A 12,503-nucleotide genomic window follows, 5' to 3' on the forward strand; every position below is an offset into this window, starting at 1 on the left:
CGGCGCAAGGAAAACGTAGATAGGTACAGCTGCAACGGAAAAAGAGTAGCACAAGTGACCGACGACGGGAGCGGCAAAATCGCGACACGCGGCGCTCTTGTTCCCGAGCGCGTTGATAGCGAGAGTGACAGTCACGTTCCATGTCTCAACGCGGGGGCGGCCGGCAGCAGGCAGCTTATTTTAAAGGCTGCGTTTTAAAAGCTATCTTATCCCTCAAGTTTCTGCCGGCCACCCCCCACTTTGAGAAGTGCAACATGACTTGCACTCTCGCTATCGGCGAGCTCGGGGAACAATAGCGCCGCGTGTCGCGGTTTTGCCGCTCCGGTCATCGGTCTCTTGTGCTACTCTTTTTCCGTTGCAGCTGTACAACGCTTCTAAACACGCAGTAGATACGCCTCACTCGCCTACAACCCAAAAGAAAGAAAGAGAAAAAAAGGAAGGCAGAAAGAAGCAAGTACTAAGCATACGTTTAGAACATTATTCAACAAAACAGTCCTCGTAAGAAAATAGTAATAAAAAAAAATTAGGAAGAAAACAAGGCGGAAGGGCCTCGAAGGCATTAACTAAAGATTTCGCAGCTACTATTTCATCGCTTCGTGACACATGGCCAATTCTTTTCTCTGAATTTAGTGTCTTATTTTGGCGATTTCCCCTTCTTCTAGCCAGTGCTGGGCAGCGTAGCCTTAGGCAGATATTGATCAGGAGCCTGCAACGACAGTAGCCCGTTGACAAGAGCTGCGCTGGAGATAAGCTATGGCAGGTTTTGGGCGGGAGCTGACACAATTTATGTTATTTGGCTGATATTCTGTACGCTTGTGCTTTCTGTTCTTGGTCGTCCGATAGAATGACAGAGTCGGTAATTTATAGATAGGCAACCAGTGTAGCTGCTATACTATATAAACGGGGCTTTAATGCAATTTTTTTTTTTTTTTAAATTTTTGTGTGTACGTTGTAGGGGACGAAGAAGAAGAGAGGCTCACGACGAGGTTCGAGGGACAAAAAAGAAAAAGGGGGGAACGTGACGGCACCGGCGGCGGCAGTCGAATTTGGTGGAGCTCAAGAGCGGAAGGGGCGAGAGCGCGCTCGACCCCGTACAGATTCTTCACCGCGGTCCCAGACCTGCATCGCGGAGCGGAGCCGTACCTGCATCATCGGGGCAGACAGGCAACGCAGCGGCGGTCGCCAAAACCAGGGAGGCTAACCCAGCGGACAGACCACTGAGAGAACTGTAATTAGTAAACACTTTCTTATGGTCGCGGGTGTTGTCTGGTTTCTCGGTGATCGAGCGGAGCGCGGTCCGATCGGACAGTGGCAATAGAACATCCACAATGTTTATACAGCCTGATATAATACCCCATTCACACGGTCAACATAAAGGCACCTTTAACATAGGTCCCTTTGCTATCGGCAAATCAGCCCATGCTCTCGGTCGCGAGCACACGCCACGTGCGAAAGATTGTTAATTGATTGGCCGCAGAGAATAAAGGTCACTTAGCTAAAGGTACCTTTACGGTCATGTGAATGGGGTATTAGTCTGCCTCAACGGGTGACTTGTCTCTCAGCTGTAGAATAGCAATTTAGCCAGCGCGGTACAACCGCTAGCCTGGGGTCTTTAACGTGCATCACGCAGTAGCCATACACGACCGCACGCTGGTACGATCCTCATCCAGATTTGAAGGGGCAGGGTTGGGGATTAAACCCAGGATCCCTGGGTTCTGCAACGCTATCCTTCGCTCCACGTGCTTAGAGCTCGGGTGCCCTAGCCCACTTGGCCACCGATCCCCCCAGCAAAATTTAGTAAAACTAAACTGGCAGTATCTAAAACGTCATTTTCGTGTTTACGATGCTGTTGTTGCTTTTGGAGCTATTGGTCTATCGACGTTAGAGTTATATTGTTCCGCTACTATCAACGTGGGTAACGACATCGAGTTTTTGTCACTTTCCAGCAATTTCTCGTATGATGTCTCTTTACAGTGTTGCAGATGACAGCGTACACAACTGGAGTTACAGGGGTCTTCCCGGATAACACCTGCGCAGTGAAATGACTCCATGCACGCTTCTTGGTTATGCTCACATGTGGTGCGTGTCGGGAAAAAAAGAAAGTTTTCTTAAAACTGTTTGACGTTTGCGAAACTAAAAACTCTTTGACAATTTGTAAAAAAAAGTAACGAAAAAAACATAAGTTTGTTTAAGAAGGTACCTCGATATACTTAATACTTCTAGTTACGTTATAAAGCGCGCGCGATGTAGCTGTGTTACAGCCGCAGCATCGTGTGCACGCTTTGCTATCAAACGACTTTACAACACAACACCACCTTTCGAAAAAGCGATGACGAAGCATAAAAAAAACGGGCTTTTAAGAGGGCAAGGCATTCTAGAAAGAAATTAAGATCCACATATTCAATTCTGCTGCGCGAATATTAGTGCATCTATTAAATAAAAAAGTACATAAAGGTACGAAAAAAAAGTTTTTTTTCTTGTACACTTTTTTGTACTTTTTATCGATAAATAAATGCACAAAAAATCTATTGTTTCGGTTTCGTATGTCTCGTTAAGAAAAATTGCACAGCTGCAAGGCAACGAGGATAGTAGCCAAGCCATTTTTACTTTTATCAACTTTTTTTTTTATCTGATATAGACACAGCCAGATCGGCGCGCTCCTTGAAGACACCGCACGCTTTCTTCGAGAAGAGACTTCTCTTTCGCATTCCAAGGTCATTTCTAACATTAGTGCCGTGCTCTCAGGGACCGGGTTGTCCCGCAGCGGGTCAAATAATGAATAAAGATGACCGAGCACGGCGCTAGGGATACGTTCAATACACGCACTGCAAGAACGGCGTCTTGACAGCGGCGTAAAATGGCCGACTGTCACTAAAATTACGATTTAGTTGCAACGCCGGAGGGACATTCGTCGCTCACGACATCTCCCAGGAACATTGTTCTACTAATATTATCGCTTCGTCGGAGCGTACAGGCCGACACTGCAGAGTGGCTTTGACAAGTAGCGGGACAATACTCTTTACAACGACGAAGCTTCTGGTGGCAGCCGCCGACGCATGCATGACAAAACGTTTGACGTGTCGTAAGATGCACCTGAAAAGCGGCGGAACCTTGCCAGCAGCCTTTTAATATGTTCTGTAGTCTTATTACGTTTTCTTTTTGTGTTTTATGAATATGTTAGGCACGTTCTCTTGAGCGATAAACAAAGAGTGCAGGTATGCAATCAATCATGCAAGAAGACATTCAAATCGACGAAGAAAATACACGACGATCGCAATATATGTACATGACTATGGTACAGAAAAAAAGAAAAAGAAACTTCGCCATTCCCACAATTGTTTAACAACCTTGTGTCGTTTTTCTTTTTTTTAAGTTGTCTTGCTGACGCTGTCGTTTCCTGAACGGGTTTCAAACAAACGCGCCAAGCTGATGCCGCAAAATTAGATCGGAGCCGTTGAAACTTTCGTTCAATTTAGCTTCTCCCTAACGCTCCCCTTTTTTCCTTCCCCTTCCCTCGTTCTTCCTTTATGACCGAGAATTAGGTAAGCTCAGCGCGCTTTACCCACGCGTTCGCCCAATTAAACCGGCGGGACAGCGAGCATTACTTACCTCCCCACGCACGCACGAGAAGCCTACACAAGCACGTGCCGAGCTCATGCACGCCCGATTTGAAAAAATAAAACGTAACCCTAAATTGTAAAAAAAAAAGTATAATAAAAATAAAATAAAAGTTTCTAGTCTAATACAATTTTATGCTTCTCGTCTGGGCCCGGCTCCCGTTGGCATGCCATGCACGTATTTGTCAGAGGACGATGTTGTCAACCTTATCTTGTGTAAAGGGGAAAGGGGAGAACGTTGAAGAGAAGAGGAGACCTCGGAAAGTGACAAACAGACTATAAAATAAGGAATAAAAAGTGAGAGAATAGTGAACACTCAGAAGAGAAACAATTTTATTCCACTGCGCACTCGTGCGCGCAAGTGGCCCACGCGTAACGACCGCGGCGGCTCGCACAAGTGGCGACCCGCTTTGGAATTAATCGCCGGGTCGTGTAATAAGTTACACCTCAAGTACTCAAAGTGATGAAACGGGTGGTTCGTGGGGATGGTATGCATAGTTCGTTGCATTCGCCCGAAAGGAAGCTATATCCACGAAAACTGAGCAAACATTTCGACACTTTTGTTTTACGGACGAAGTTCCTTAGAGTCTAGCATTGTCCGTGCTCACAAAAAAAAAAAAAAAAAAGAAAAAGAAAAAAGAAAATGTTCGCGCAGTCGACAGGATTCGAACCTGTGCGGGGAGACCCCAATCGATATTTAGTCCATCGCCTTAACCACTCGTTTACGACTGCGGGTCGAGTAGGGAGCTCTGAGATGTCGTAGTAGCTCAAGAGTTGGGGATGTCATGGATGAAACGTTGCATGTAGCCGCTCAACGTATATACAGGAGAGGGCGTTGCGGTCAAATGCGTATATAATCGCGTTAAACTTTGCATCCATGGCTCTGCATTTCACCGACCATAAAGCAGTAATATTGAAGTCGAAACGCAACCCGGAACTCAGCACTACCTATAGCAGCAATAAAAAAAAATCAGCACCATCAGCACTACATATAAACAATAAAATCAGTATCATCAGCACCACCAGAGCTGTATGTTTCATGTTTGCTTCATCGTGCAGCGTGGAATGTTGTTGTAGTTGATCGTACGGATTACCTTGCTCAGCAGCGTACAACCGGGCTTTACACGCTATTGTTTTCCGAAAAAGTGACGTGACCAAGACCGCTGGACTGGGTGACAGCTTTGTTCGGCGGCCGTCGCCATGCATTTTAAACGATTTTAGGGCCGGCTTGCTGGAATCACCGTCTCAGCTGAGACTGTGCGAAAGAAAGCACTGCTGAAGATAGAGCACGAGCGGAGAGGACGTCAAGTCGGGTCTCAAGCGCTCATGCTCCCCAGGATTTGCGGGCTTATTTTCATATCGTCTAAGAAGCGAAGACTCCGATTCTAGCAAGTCGGCCTTGGTGTTTGTATTTACACCATTCGAATGTCTACTAATTGACAATCAAAAGCGTGCGATTTCCACAACCCAACACGTGCATGTTCGTCGCTTGCAGTTAGCGAGCAAAGTACGCACCATACGCACGAACATGAAAAATAGCAGCAGCCATACCCCCCCCCCCCTTTTTTTTTTTTTTTGTCTATGAACTATTTTAATAGCTGCCTTTTGCGTGCTGCCGTTTGTGTCTACCGGGCCGTGAAACCTGTTCTGAGCATGCCCAGTGGCTCTCTTCGGTGGAATAATGAACGCGGCGCGTGCTTACACAACCCAGTGAGTGGGCATGTTTAGTCTGGGGGATGGGCTATGGAGAGGTACATATGAACTGAACGCAGATCTATCATTCGAAATAAATCGAGAAATTCCGACTGCCATTCTGTTGAAGAGGTCTCTCCTATGACCGTGACTTTCGGTAGTTAAGAAAGCCACTTATCGTTTCAATAAATGCAATTAGTTGATCACAGTTCTAATGAAACACATGATTAGATCGTGAAAAAAAAAATAGATGAGACGTGCGATGTACATACTACATGCAGTATTTATTGTTTTCATATTTACCGAAAAACATGTATAAATGTATGCAGATTATATGTTTGACGAATAGGCGTTAAAGAAACATGCGAATATTAGTTTTATTAATATTTTATTTTAAGCACTCGCTACTGAAATGGCCCTACTGAATTCGTATTATTGTTTATTCAAGGCAGGGTAATGCTGCTTTTTGTGGTATGCGAGATCAGAAATAAAAATGCAACCAACCATACCACCTACAGAACATTCCTTACTCTCTAGGCTTCTTCACTATCACTTGCTGTTTTTGTTCCAGTATACTGCCTGACTGCTTTCTCACTGGGCGAGTTTTTAGTCAAATTATGTCTCCATAAAGAAAAGATATTCACAGCTTGACTTTTATTGAAAGTGAACTTCCCAAACCAGTAAACCAATCCCTCGCGCTATATAATCGGCTTTCAAAGGACGTCGTTGGTTTGCATAGGTTGCCTCACTTTTAAAGTCGTCGTTTGGTGCAACCCCTAGAACGAAACAAACAAAATAAGCGCAGCGTCCTTATTTCACAGAGGAGCTGCGGCTATGTTGTTATTAAATGCGCTGGAATAAAGTGAAAAAGCACCCCAATAAAAGGGACCGTAAAGTTCTCAGAAAACATTTTAACAACTTTTCCAGAGTTTGAGTGCCATTATACTTCATTCGCGTCGCTGTACGACGACCGAAATACGCCGTAGACAGCGTGCACTCTAACTTTTTTCTACGCTCTTTTCAACGTGGTGGCGTTTCAGTCATATCTGTCGCTTATAAACTCGCTATACCGTAGACAAAGCAAGTTCTAGCTTTTACGCATGTCATTTCAACTCGAGAATTTTTTTTAGTGGCGCTTTATTCAACAGGCCGATAAAACGCAGTTGACTTTCACGACTTTGGCCGGTGGATTGTGTGCAGGCCGCACACAGCATGCAATCCTAACGACCACTCGTAATGGTTGTTTCCGTCTCGTTCCTCCGAGATCAAGCACCCGACCTTTTTTGAGGGCTACTCCGGACGAAATATTTTGATTCAACATCCTAACGACCCGCGATCCAACTAATGCGACGATAAGCATAAAGACGTCGCCCACCCTAAAGCCGGGGTCACACTGCCCATACATCATCCAAAAGACGGTCTGCAAACACGAGTCACAGCAATATCCGTGGTTCGAATGCCGCGCGACAAGTTTCTCCTTTAACTCATTGTTATGCGGCATCCGAAGCGCAGATTTCGCGGTGACTCGCGTTCGAATCTGTATGCAGGGGAATGATATGATTTTTCTACTTTCGTTAAATACCACTTAGGATCACTCTCTCGCGTTAGTACCTGTAAAAACGTGCCTTAATTTTTTTTTCTTTTTTTCTTTTCTTTTTTTTTGGACAGTGGGAGTCGTTAAAGAAATTCGAGAAATATGGGCATTGTTTATTTCCTCAGCTCGGAGCCAGAGCTGCCACGAGACCCGGCTCCTATCTTACGCTGCCAACGTGAATCACAGCCACGCGCTGGGGTTGGCAAAGTAGAAAACTCGTGCTGAGCTCCAAGCATTGTTTGAGTTCGGCTATTCTCATTACCGCGGTGGTTTGACACGAGTGTCCGCGGAGGCATTGATTGTTAAGAGCCAAAGTCGAGTACACACGCAGTTCTTGGGTCCAAACCATGAGCCGCCCTCGACTGTCGTCAGGCGGGTGGTTACGATCCCACAATTACGCCATCAAGGTTTATGAAGGCAAGATTAAAAGAAATAGTCTCCTTTTATCCTCGCAATTTTACTACTACGAAGAAGCTTCTGAGTCAGCGGCGGTCTGTGCGAGTCATGGAGGTAGGAAGCTTCTGAAGGCGACATGACGCTGTGGAGGGACACTCTTGGGAGGGTGACCAAAGGGTGACCCTCCCGAGGGTGACCCTGCCAAGGGTGACCCTGCCAAGGGTGACCCTGCGGATGCACGCGCGCGCTCGAGGAGCACGGGACCCTGGAGTGTTGTCCAAAGTAGGAAGCTCAGGTTGAAGGCGGGACGTCTGAGGCTCATCACTGCCGTTCTTACCCTGTCAGGTGGTGTTCAAAAGCGACCGTGGCTGACAGCGTAGCAGCTCAATGCTTGTCTATGACGAACTTCTACAGTTCTTTTTCCAGCGTACATTTGCACCATCAAGATTGCCGGTCTTTGGGAACCTTTAAGTGTGATCTCGTTCTGAGCATGCACAGTGAACAGTGTACTCATCTATGACGTACAGTGAATACCCGGCCCACAACGGAAGCGGGGCCCAAATTGTCCAAGAGTGCAGCGTCACCGTTCGACAGCGACTCGTGCTCAGTCGGAAGGGGACGCGCGTTCCAGTCGTACGCCGACGCAACACTCACGTTCCAAACTGTGCCTCGCACTGGCCCCCCGATGAGTGAAGCAGAAAATCCAGTACCCTGTGATCTATAAAGTGTCGGAACAAGTCGGAAAGCGCCGAGGGAAACAGGCTTTGAGAAAGGGGGGAGAAAGCGGCAAAAAAATCATTGATAACTGCGTCTGGCCGCGGAATCCAGGCGGTCTTTGGGGTCGCCGGTCACGTTTCGCGTGGCGGCCCATATCGCGCCGGGGCATGCGGAATGGCCGAATGGAGTCATAAAGGGGGGACGTGATAGTCGTCGTCCCCCCCTCCCCCACTCCTACTTTGCGAGCACTCGTATATGGCATGATTTGCTGGGCGCGTCCAAATGCGACAAACAAAGTAAAAAGATTAAGTAATTAAATATAAAAATAACTATAGTATATATATAAAAACAAAGAAATGAGTGCTCGGACCTGGACGTTGATATTTAAAATCCGCCCACTGCCATTGTCGCCTGTCCGAATCTGTATGGCCGTTTATCGGTGGAATGGTTAATGGTCTGGCATCGTGCGAATGTCGCGTATTTCACGATTGGGGACACGGCTTCATTTGGGGCTGCGGAACGAAATAATATTTTTGGACGAAACGACTGGGCGCGGCTATCTTTTTTTTTTTTTTTTTACGATATATATATTTTTATTGTACGCGAATTGCTACAGGGTTGAAAACAACACAAACAGAAACTGAGGCGAGAAGGAATTGTGAGTTCGTAGGGACGTCGGAGCACCGAGCTCTGGTTGGAATGATTAGTGGGTGGACAAAGAGGCCAGCTGTCGTTGTCTCTATTCATTGTTAGAACACATTTGAAAGCTAGAAGTTCTGTAATCCTCTCCCCCCCCCCCCCTCTCCTCCTTTTTAATTTTGTCATCTAACTATTTTATCTCTATTCTTTCCCAATCTCGGGGTTATCTTCCTGTTCAGAAACCCAGTCTCACTGTAGCGCGATCCTTTCGAGCTACCGGACGTTCTGGTGATCAAAAATCTGTTTCTCTCAAAAATATCATGTGTTCAAACGTTTAGTACTTTGTAAGCCAACTTTCAGAATAATCTTTCAGAACGAAAGGTCTTCGATAATTGGGGGCGGGGAGGCGTTTTCCGCGGTTTCTCGTTGGATATCTAGGGTGACACACGCACATAAACCAGGTTCGAGTTCTAATCAAGGTCATTATACTAATCACCGACAGCTTAAGAATTGTGGGGCTTGGCCTATAATTAAAATCACGCTTTCTGCTCCGTGAATGGTTCCTCGACCTTCTTATCGGATGATGCCGCAATCTGAATGGCCGAGGACCGATAATGAAATACTCGAGTCGCCACTCTCTGTGTTACTTAAGGTGTCAGCGACTTTAGCAGGACTCGAGGCCATTCTTGTTTCGCAACAATGCGACGCTAAGCGGAGCTCATGTTCGTCTACGTTTTGCTCAGAGGTTGCTACGATGTCAGAACTTCGAGCTCTTATTAGCTGATCGAAAAACAAATAGTGGGTAGACCTCAAGATAACTAGCATCGAGGTCCACTATTCTTGGTATGAAAGCTAATCAAAGCTCGGAATCTATCTAACGTTACCGCAACTCCTGCGCAAAAAGCAGACGACTCGCTCTCCGCATAGGCAGAAACAGTTCCAACTATATTAGAAGTATATAAAAAAAAAGTATTTGGTTTCTACTATGGCCCGCTAAACCGTCACTTATAAAAATAAATACAAATTGAATGTATTGCGAAGTGAGTCTAAGTAACCTTTGAGTTTGTTTTACATTAAGACTGATAGCAGTACGACAGCGTCATTTAGGTTGATTACAAAGCGATGCCCTTCAAACAGTGTTATGCTGGTTCAAGATGTATTCTAAATCGAAATCTGGCCGCAAAATTAAGACGGGTCACATAGAGGCAATAGTTTATAGTCCGCGTCTGAACAGCGTTTGTTAAAGAAGACAGCTTAGATTCGAGACAATTCGGATACAATTGGTAGTGATTATGCGCAGCTTGAAGGTGCGCTGCAGATTAAATGCATGTAATCTTAGGTCCTTTATTGGTTCGATCTCAAAAGCATTGTTCTATATTTATTAGAGAAGAGCATAGATATTAATACTCGCTGTGAGTATCATGTGTTGGCAGGATTCGGGGTCCTATGGCAGGTCTGGATCTCATAATTTTCCATACGCGAGATCGATAACCTCTATATATTGTCCCGGTGCCGAGTGGGTCGAAGGAAAGCGACATCATCAATGAAACGGTCGCACGGGCTGACGTCGCCTTCAACGATGACAGCTGCAGAATAGCCGGCCCGAACAATACTTCCACGTTCCATGAAGAACGGAGGGTCATAACGGAATGGCCCTGTAATGCGCACGACTTGGAAACCCGATATTATTATTTATTTATTTTTTATTTTTTTTTGTTCTGGGTTTTGTCAATTCACGGGACAGGCGGTGCTTCGTACTTCAGTGAAAGAAACATGCCAGGAAGAAACAAAAATCTTACTGAAAAAGTTGATTTCATTGGAATAAACTCCAAAGGCGCCCAGAATGCTAAATATCAATTGTTATGACGAATATTAAGCCTAAAAGCACACTAGTAAAAATTAGTTCTTTTTTTTACATTTATTTATTTAAATACTTTAAGAACCCTCAGCAGGTCAGGGTATGACATAAGCTAGTGTGTTAAAAAAATAGCGAGGTTAACATTTGGCGGAACGAAACGATGTCTTGAGCAGAGACGATGGCTTCGGGCAGTCCGTTCCAGTCCACAGATGTCGCCGGGAAAAAAGATTTAAGGAATGCTGTATTTCGAGTGAAAAAAGGCCACCTTTTGCATGGGGGTCAATGCGAGGTGATATGCGATGAGGTGCCAAGATGAATGAATTATGTAGATGATCGTCGAAGTAAAACCTGTTGAAAACACATAATTTAGCGATGCGCCTGCGTGAACACAAAGGGGTTAATAGGGAGTTTTAGTAGATCGTTTTCAAAGGCCAGCTACCGCTACGGGCACGCGCTTCAGAGCATGCATCGAAGTGGCAGCGCGAGCTCCCGCTACATATAGCGTGGTCTGAAAACATGATGTACTAAAACTCTCTAATGATAAATTTTGTTTAAGTTCAATAACACTAACAAACCTAGAGTATTGAGGCGTTATAAACCGAGTGTCACGAGTTTGAACTGATTTGAAGTCGGATACAAGGTATTTAAGATGGGGGTCCCAGACTGACGATGCATATTCTAGTTTCGGACGTACCAATGTGACATATGAAAGTCGCTTCGCAGATGAGGACACGAGATGAAGATTATGGCGCAAGAGACCAAGAGTGCGGTTTGAGTCGGAAATGATAGTATCAATATGGGTTTCCTAAGAAAGGTGGTGAGTGAAATGAACGCCAAGGTACTTGTAAGTCAACACGGAATCAATATTACGATTACCAACAGAGTAGGAAGAGTGAAAATGTTGACGAGTTCGATAGAAGAAAAGGCATTTGATTTTGATGTATTTAGTAGCATCTGCCACTTTGAACACCAATCGTTAATTCGGTCTAGATCAGCCTGTAGATTACGCAAGTCATCTGTGTTAGATATGGCTCCGTAGGCTACGCAGTCATCAGGAAGTAGACGAGCGTTAGAAGACAGAAAAAGGAGGGTAATCAACATACACGAGAAAAAGTAGGGGTACAAGAACAGATGCTTGCGGTATACCGGAGGTTACAGGAGCGCTTCGGGAACGGCAGTTGTTAATTTGCACATGCTGGCTTCGAGAGGTGAGAAAGCCTTCGATCCAGGCAATAGAATGGAAGAGTCAAGAGACAGTGTGGACAGCTTTGTTAGTAGAAGTTTATGGGAAACATGATCAAAAGCTTTAGAAAAATCGAGAAAAAGTGAAAGCCGTTTACAACTCCCTGTAACGCCGACATGGAGCGCAGCTCTTGAGCAGGAGGAGGGAAGATTACTGAGGGCCACGTGTTCTCGGGGGGGTCACGTGACGTCCGGGGTCACGTGACATAGGGGAAAGGGGCACGTGACACCCCCCGAGGGCACGTGACCTTGGTGGGGTCACGTGACCTCGGGGGAGGGGGGTCTACGTGGGGGGAAGGAAGTCACGTGCCCCCTCCCCCGAGGTCACGCGACCTCGGGAGGGGGTCACGTGACCTGGGGGTGTCACGTGACCTCGGGGGAGAGGTCACATGACTCCGCAGGTCACGTGACCAAAATTTTTCCTCTAGATTTACCGGGAAAATATTTCCGCTAGGTTTAGCGAGGATACCCACTAGACTTAGCGGGGAAATTTTTCCGCTAGATTTAGCGGGGAAATTGTTCTACTAGATCTACCGGGGAAACTTTTCCGCTAGATTTAGCGGGAAATTTACCCATAATGCACCGCGCGGTTGCGCCGACGGTGACGCCGCTCAAGTCGGAAACGGGAGCCTAAGAGCTGCGCTCTAAAATGGCATCAACTTGGTGCCACTTTTCTAGAGAAGAATGAATATCGTGACAGAAAGCGGCCAGCTGCGTTTGGCTAAAGTGGTGTTTCCTAAAGCCACGT

General features: G+C 45.9%; 1 non-coding gene across 1 annotated transcript; it reads right to left on the minus strand.

The window, feature by feature from the left end:
* Nucleotides 1-4,267: 4,267 nt before the first annotated feature.
* On the minus strand, nt 4,268-4,349 carry Trnaf-aaa. The gene has a single exon. It is a non-coding gene; the product is annotated as a tRNA-Phe (tRNA).
* Between the last annotated feature and the right edge of the window lie 8,154 nt (nt 4,350-12,503).

Source organism: Ixodes scapularis, unplaced genomic scaffold, assembly GCF_016920785.2.
Source record: "Ixodes scapularis isolate PalLabHiFi unplaced genomic scaffold, ASM1692078v2 PGA_scaffold3__209_contigs__length_174095766, whole genome shotgun sequence".
Taxonomy (NCBI): domain Eukaryota; kingdom Metazoa; phylum Arthropoda; class Arachnida; order Ixodida; family Ixodidae; genus Ixodes; species Ixodes scapularis.